Here is a 9,142-nt window from a genome sequence, read left to right on the forward strand (position 1 = left end):
AAAAGAATGACATCAGTAAATTTATAGATACTATTAACTACATGGGGAGCTCTGGTGGCATAGTGCCTAAGGCACTTGACTGCTAACGAGAAGGCTGTTGGTTCAAACCCACCAGCCACTCCTCGGAAGGAAGGTTGGGCAATCTATTTCCGTAGTGATACTGCCTCGAAAACCCAAGGAGGAGTCGCTATGAGTCGGGGCCAACTCAACAGCACATAACAACAACAACAACATTAACTACATGGAATGTGAATGGATTAAATATATATTGAAGCTTTTTCTTTGAGTGCATAGCCATTTATTATGGTTATGTCTTCTTGGTCAATTAGCACTTTTATCATCATATAATGCCCTTTCTTGTCCTTTATTCTGGTTTTCACTTTGAAGTCTATTTCATCAGAAAATAATATTGCCACTCCTGCTCTTTTTTTGGTTGTCATTAATTTGATATATTTTCCTCCATCTCTTGAATTTTTATTAATTAGTTCATTTGTATCTAAGATAAATCTCTTACAGGCAGATATTTGTGGGTCCCATTTTTGTATGCAATCTGCCACTCTCTTTCTCTTGACTGATGCATTTAACCCATTCACATTCCATGTAGTTAATAATATCTATAAATTTACTGATGTCATTCTTTTGTTATTTTTGTTGTGGTGTTAATTGTTTCTTTGTTCTTGATTATCTATCTATCTATCTATCTATCTATCTATCTATATTTGTCCTGAATTCATTTTGTTATCAAATTTTCTTTCTCTTGTCTTCATTAGGGTTGGTTTTGTTATTACTAAATCCGTGTGAAGGAGCTCTGGTGACATAGTTCCTAAGGGATTTGACTGCTAAGCAGAAGTCTGATGCTTCAAACCCACCAGCCACTCCTTAGAAGGAAGATTGGATAATCTACTACGTAGAAATACTGCCTCAGAAACCCAAGGAGGGGTCACTATGAGTCAGATTCAACTCAACAGCAGTGAGTTTGGAATTTTTAAATCCTTGTGATTTTCTTCTTTCTTATTTTGGTTAGAAAGCTCATTAATTTTCTTTGTGGTTGCCTTGTAGTAAATTCTTATCTCCCTAAATTTGGAACAATTTGTTCTTTATTGTCATCAGCCTGATTTCCTCTACATATAGACATTTTATAACTATATCACTTATTTACTCTGTTTGCTTTGTAATGGGAGTCATTTGCGTACTGAATTATCTGGTTCACTATTTTTCCTTTTGGAAGATTATTTTAGATCTGAGAGTAATTTTCCTGGGTTAGTTTCTTGGTGGTGTTATCATGTATACTAATATTAAATTGTTGTCTTCTTCTAATAGTTTTCTGTTTGAAGTACTCCTTTTAGTATTTCATGCAGGGTTGCTTTTGTTTTTACAAATTATCTTAATGTCCTTTCATCTGGGAATGGTCCTAATTTCACTGTCATATTTGAGGGACAGTTTTGCTGGATATACAATTCTTGGTTGTCAATTATTTTTCTTCCAGATTTTGTATATGTCATCCCATTACCTCTTGCCTTCATGGAATCTGTTGAGAAATTAGAACTTAGTATTATTGGTTACCCTTTGCAGATAATGTATATATATATATTTCAAGCTGCTCTCAACATTCTTCCTTTGTCTTTAGTTTTAGAAATTTTATTATGATAACTCTTAATGACAACAAGTTAAGGTGTTGGGTCTATACTGTAAGGGATTCATTGAACTGCTTAGATGGACACCTTATCATCTTTCACGATATTGGGGAAGTTTTCTATTAACAAGTCTTTGACAATTTTCCTCTATATTTATTTATTTAGTTTTCCTCTTCTTCTTCTGGAATTCCAAACAGACTTATGTTACTTCTTTTGATATCATCTGAGATAACTCTTAGGTTTTCTTCTTTTCTCTTTATTCTCCTTCTGGTTTTTCTGCATAATAGCTGGTGTCAAGGAGTTTGTCTTTTAGCTGGGAAATTTATTCTTCAGTCCTGTTGATTCTACTTTTTGTCTTTCTAATGTGTTATCTGGGAGCTCTGGTAAGCATAGTGGCTAAGACACTTGTCTGCTAACCAGACGGCTGTCAGTTCAAACCCACCAGCCACTCCTCGGAAGGAAGGTTGGGCATCCTACTTCCACAGTGATACTGCCTCGGAAACCCAAGGAGAGGTCGCTATGAGTCGGGTTTGACTCAACGGCACATAACAACAATGCATTATCTGTCTCGGTAATTTTAGTATTCATTTTCTGGATTTTTAATTACTGTTTTCTAATGATTTACAAAACCATTTGTTTGTTTAATTACTTGGTTTTTCATTTTGCTTCTGTGTGATTTTCCTGAGTTATTCAAGGTGATTATCTGTCTTTTCTTTGCCTCTGTTTATGATTTCTTTGAACATTTTGGAAGAATATATATCTTTTGGATTCCTTATCAGTTACATCTATTACCTATTCTTCTTCAGAGAGATTTCCTAGTTTTTTTTTTTTTTTTTCTGTCACTTGTTTTTGCCATCTTGTCCTGTTTATTTATTTATTTATTTATTTATATTGAAGTTGTCCACTGCCTCTGAGACATTTTGAAATGATTGTCTTTAACTGTTTATTTTATGTTGGTTTCTTTCACCCTGTTTTGTTTTTCTTTCACCCTGTTTTTTTTTTTTTTTTTTTTTTTTTTTTTTTTTTTTTTTTTCCCTTTTTTTTTTTTTTTTCCCCCTTTTTTTTTTTTTTTTTTTTTTTTTTTTAATTTGTTTCAATATATCTGGATGTATGGGGCAGGTGTGTTTCTTTGTTTGTTAGCTTGGTAGGACTACAGCACTCCCCAGTTGTCTTTGGGTTGGTGTCATAACTGGTGGGGATATAGGTGCAGGTATCTCTTTTGGTTACCCAGTGCCACTCTGACAACAATATACACCACAAATGGGATGGCCTTAACAAACAGGAGTTTACTCTCTTACAATTTGAAGGCTTTAAGTCCAAGTTCAAAGTGCCAGGCTCTAGGGGCTGTGTGAAAGCACCTTCACCTTGGGGGCTTTAGTTCTGCTTCTTGCTCTCGGCCCACTGAAGCTAGTGGCATCTCTCCACTCAGGCAGCTACTGGTGGCTGAGGCTAACAAGGCCAAGGTCGACAAATAAAATGGCACAGTCCCAATGTTACCAAACCACACAGCAGGCAATTAATTCAAGTCCATTGTAAGTTCCAAGGTTGGCAGAAGATCTCAGGCTGCTGAACAATGACAGGGCTACATGCAGGGTCCAAGTATGCCATAAGTTAGAGGCTAATCCCAAGACTTTTCCTTACATATAGGAAGCAGCCCACATTCCCTAAGGCAGCCACTCAGCTGATCACAGTAGATTCCACCATGAGGTTGATTACCAGTCTCATCATGGGGAATATTACACCCAGCTGCCCAGCCATTCAACCAGGCTCAGCCAAGTTGACACCCAAACTGAACTAATATAGTCTTGCTTTGTCCTGAAGAGGAGCTGCAATTGGGATGGGCAGGTGTTGCTCACCATCTGTCACTGATACAGTGGTGATTATTGCCCTTTGTGTGAGGTGGTTGTTAGTGTAGTAGATATTGCTGATCAGTGGAGAGTTAATATCCTCCCACCATGAGATGGGGATGGATAAAAAGGAGAAGTGAGGAAAAAGGAAAAAAGATAGAATTAAAATATAAAGAATAAAAAAATAAAAAAAAGGAGGTGAACTAGATGAAAGATTGGTAAAAATGTAAGAAGACAAAGAGGTAGAGGGAGAAATGAACAGGTAAAAAGGAAGAAAAATTGGAAAAAAAAAAAGAAAAGGGGAAAAGAACTCTGAGTAGGAGATATGTTTGTACTTATGGTCAGCTAAGAGCCCTCAGGGTAGTACATAGTGGCAGAAACTCCTGAGCCACTGGAGTGGGTGCCTTTAAAGGTGAGAGAAGCCTGGTGTGAGTTGACACCTTCAATAGAGAAGGCTGTAAGTGTGTGTGTCTCCTATGCTCCGTTTAAGAAAGATCAGACAGTGATGAAACACAGGAAGGGAGATCTGCAGACTATGGGTCTGTCTGTTTGGGGAGTGATGATATAGTCTAGTGGATGGCTAGAATGAAGAGGAGGTCATCAAGGGAACCAGGCAGGACTTTCTTGGCTATTGGCTTAGTGGTTGTGGAGAGAGGTTTTTCCCAGTTTGTGAGGAAACTGGATTTCTTGGAGCAGAGAGTATGGCTCACCAGCCATCATTCACTGGCTTGATTCTGGCACCCCTCTGTGCACATGCTCCTTCCCAGACACAAGAGAAAGGCTCCCCTGAGACTATCTTTCCCAACTGCTGCAACACAGGTCTTTCCATTCACAGAGGTGAGAGGTTCCTAGTGTGTGTGCCCTCCTGAGAGAGGAGACTGCCAAGGTATGCCTCTTTTGTTCAGTGTGAAAAATATCTGTCAATGCTTCAGGCACCCAGTGTCCAAACTTCAGCTCCTGATTCAGTTTGCTGGAGGTCAAGGTATCCAGGGATTAGGGCAGATGAGGGCAAGAGTTCTCTAGTCACTGAGTTAGTGGTGGTGGAAAGTGTATTTAGCCCTATGTACAGGGAAGGTATATATTTGTTAGATCTAAGAGCTTATTCCTTCAATCGTGATTGACTGGTGTGGGTCTGCCACCCTTCTGGTCCCACATAGCCATTTATCCAACTCTTGTCCATATTCAGTCAAACAAGAGATCATCTCAAGCCCAGTTTCTTCAACCACACTAAGGCAGGCCTTTTGTCAGCCCAAGACCAGTGCCTGTTAGTAGTGAATTATTTAATTATTTTTCTCTTACTCCCTCTTCTCTCCACAGCTGCCTGTGTCTCTGTTGAATCTGACCTACTTCTCTGCGTGCTCCTCTCCCAGCTCCTGCAAGTCTTTGCTCACCTTGAATTCCTCTCAATCAGTCTACACTGTGTTTCTATCACCTTGCAGCAACCATTAAGTTATTATTTTTATTTATTTATTTTTTCCTTCCTCATCCACATCTGGTGCCTCTGTATTCAAAATGGCCATATTTTGGCTGGTCCCAGTATCTCTCTCTCTCCAGTCACTTACCTCACTCAATCTCCAGTCAGTGCTCAATTTAATTCTTTATTCTCTCAGTTGATGTTCAGAATTCCAGGATCATTATTTGTATCTGTTTCACCTGTTTTTTCCATGTGTCTGTTGGAGAGGGACTGGCTGGAGTGTGTTAGTAAGACACCCTCTCCTACACCATTTTTGCAAGCCTGCAGGCAAATTTCTCAAGCTGCTCACCATGTTCCTAGAGGTGGTTATCTTGAACATTAGTTGTGACTACATACAACTGTTATATATCCTATTCCGAATGTAGCTCCTCTTGAAGTGTTCTTATCATATGCTTCAGTGGTTAACTGGATGTTGGTGGCCAGTGTAACTGCCTAGAGCACTGGTCACTTTTCCAGCAGGCACTACTTTCCTAGACTCTTTTCCAGACTTATGAAGGTGTGAGCTTACCCACAACCATGCTTTGCCACTTGGCATTCTCTGTGTATACACATCCTCATATGGCAGTGTATATACATTAAGCATAGAAACCAAAACTCCCCACATGGCAATTACTGACCCATCTAGAATTTCTCTTAGCAGAGGCATAACTCCCACTCATTGTTTATCAGTCTCCTTGTTGGCTCACCAATTGTCATGGGATGGCTCAATAACTTGAAATTTACCTCCAAATATGGAATGAACTGTGAGACTGAAGAGAGATGTGGTCAACCCCTTGGATGGTGACAAAAAATTTATTAAGAACACTTACAGATGAAGTGAGTCCTGGTTAATGGCAGAATTGGTTCAATTCTCTATGTCCCTCTGTGCAAAGCAGGGTTTTTAATGGCTAGGGTGAACAAAGGTAGCTACGTGACATGATACTGGACTTCCAGGCCACTGAGTCAAAAGTTACATAAAAGTGATTTAGCAACCAAAACTAGGCTATCAGAAAGCAACAATGATCATATTTGGTCTAGCAAAGCCTGTTTCCTACTCAAATGCTGACAATTTTATATCTCATCCCTAGTGCCTCAAAGTGATAAGGAAGTTCTAAAGCTCTTTCTTTTGGTGCCAGAAGATTAAGACAAAACAAAAACAAACAAACAAACAAATCCCCTCTAGTCCTTACTACCCAGGAGTGTGACTTCCATACTGGCCCCACTTCCTAACCACAATAAAAGTCTTGAGCCTATTTTCTTTGTTTGGTCACTCAAACTTCTCCAATCTCTTGCCTGTTGGTGGGGCTTTCCTTGCTCTCTACAGAGAACTCAGTTCTATAAATAATAAAGCTGTTCACATTGTCTTTTAGTATTACGTGTGGTAGTCTTGACATCCAAACCAAACTTTGGTCAGTAGTCCATCTGCTTCTGCTGGTAAGCATAAAAATTGCAAAGCCTACACCCACAGGTGTGAGTCCTGAGACGTCAATTTTGGCACCAAAATCACAATGGAAACTGTATGAGAGGAACAAAAGTGACCACTTTACTCTTAGAATTTATGGAAAACTTAAACAAAACAAAACAAAAAAAGTCACTGAAAGATTAAGCATAATAATATCTCCTTCGGGAGAAAAATGTTTCTATAAAATAACAAAGATTTCTATGCATATATTATTCATAAAAGTCTAATAGAGCCACTATTTTATTATTATTATTATTATTATTATTATTGTAATTTGGGTGAAAATTTACAGAGCAAATTCATTTTCCATACAACAGGTCACATACACTTTGTCTCATGACTTTGACTACAATTCACCACAATGCAACAGCTCCCCTCCCACTTCTTCCCAACAGTCACCTCTTCCCTGTGCCATCCCTCCATGAACCCCTGCTAATAGAGGCACTATTAATAGGAAAAAAAAAAAAAAAAAAACAATCTATTTCATTTATACAATATAAAATTTTATTTGACCTGCTACTTCTTAAACTATGTTTATGCTTAACAGTGGTTCAGTGGGAAGGCAGTGATTCACAGCAGGCCTAAAATCCTTTTTTTTTTTTTTTTTTAATTATTCTCACTGTATGTATGAGTAGCAGTACCCTCATTATTTCACTTTCTTGAATAGAATATTGCAAAAGTTCTCAAACTTATTGATCTTAAGTTACTTTTACACTCTTAAAATTACTGATGGCACCAAAGAGTTTTGGTATGTTTATGACTGCTTAAATAAATATAACAAAAGAAATTATTCAAAATAGCTGAATGAGCTTCTGAATTTTTTGAGAACTGAAAATTTATTTTGTAAAAATTATATAAATGTGTATAGCAGGAAAACATATTAATTTATTTAAAAATGCACCTTATCTTCGCATATAATATGCCCATGTAAGTACTGTGAACATACATATAATGTGCATAGTGCAAATAGGAAACTAATTTGCAAGGAGGTTGCACAGTTTGCCAAAAAATAAAAATAAAAAAATAAAGCATATCACATGCATTATTTGTGTAAAAAATGATATACTGACTATCCTATGTATACCAGGCACTATTTTAAGGACTAGAGATAGAAGAGAGAACAAAATAAGTTTTACAAAATAAAAGTACCTCGACTACTGGGGAATTCCAATTGTTATTTTTCCAGTATGAGTCTAGGATTATATTTAATATTTATAGTGTCTACCTTGAGATAATTTTAATGTCCTAAATTTTTGAGTCAGAAAAAATTTAAAATTTGTTTATCCACTTCTTTAATATGCAGACCATGTCTATTAATTTCCTAGTGCTTTTGTAACATACCACAAGTTTAATGCCTACCCAAATTTTTAATCTTACCATTCTCAAAGTCAAGTGTTTTGATGAGCTAAAATTAAGATGGTAACAGGGCTGCATTTCTTCTGGTGGCTGTGGGTCACAATCTGTGCCTTACATTTTCTAGCTCTTGAGGCTGCCTGGATGCCTTGACTCATGACTTCCATCTTCTAAACCAGTAATAAAATTATTTCAGTCCATTTAATTACATTGTTATATCTCCATCTTTTTTACACTGAAACTTCTGCCTTCCTTTCATAATTATCTTTGTGATTACATTGGACACAACTCAATCACTCAGGATATTCTCTTCATCTCTAGATCCTTAATTTAATCATATCTGCTAACTCCCTTTTGCTATGTAAGGTGACATAATAACATATTCAGGGTAGTGGGAAGTGGATATTCTTTAAAGGACATTTTCTTCCGACCCACCATGATGTTGTGATAATTAAAACTCAATAAAGAGTAAAAACTCAATAATAAATTGCTATATAGATAATGACAAATTTGAAATGTTATCTCTTTACCCTGACACCAAGCTTAATGCCTAAATAGATTGTCACATGAGCCTCCTCCTTCCAAATTTAATATAAATTTATACCACAAATTGTGAACTTTAAATTTATTAACCAAAAACAAAACCAATGTCACATGAAGTCAACTATTTTATTTCTGTTTATACTGTACATGTTCTGATAGAACAATTGCAAGTATTTAGTTTTCTAGTTTTCCACTCTCATTTTTTTTTTAATTTCCCAAAATACATAACTGAATTTTACTTTCAAAACTTACAATCTATAAAGATACTATGTAAAAAATCTTAAGAAAAAGTTAGAAGCATTTAGAGAAAGTAAAATGCAAAAATATTATAAAATAAATGTTTAAAATTTTCAGGTGAATTATTCTGACAAAATATACTGAGATTTCTTACTTGATTGCATATGAGTAATATTTTGAGAATATAGGCAATTTTTCATTTAGTATGCTTTAATCAAATGTAATTTATATTCGTTGAATTTATGTGTTAAAATATTCTGCTATTGTTTTAAATTTTATTTTAATGTAAATGTATATTCTATGCTAAAATCCCTTTATTGTATTGTGTTAGACTGGGTTCTCTAGAGAAACAAAACCAGGAAAGCTGAGAGAGAGAGAGAGAGAGGGAGAGAGATGTATCTTAGGAAAATGGCTCACACTCTTATAGAAGCTGGCAAGTCCAAAGTTCGTGGATCAAATGTCAAGCTGGAGGCTTTTCTACATCAAGCTGGAGGCTCTTCCCCACCTCTTGCAGCCACAGGAGCTGAGGAGCTCAGAGCTGGCAGGCAGTACACCGGCTGTTGACTCCAATGAATGATGAATCCAAGATCTCCAGGCTGAATGGTGGATTGCT

The sequence above is a fragment of the Orycteropus afer genome, unplaced genomic scaffold, assembly GCF_000298275.1.
Source record: "Orycteropus afer afer isolate SDZICR_OR568_19922 unplaced genomic scaffold, OryAfe1.0 scaffold00735, whole genome shotgun sequence".
Lineage (NCBI taxonomy): Eukaryota > Metazoa > Chordata > Mammalia > Tubulidentata > Orycteropodidae > Orycteropus > Orycteropus afer.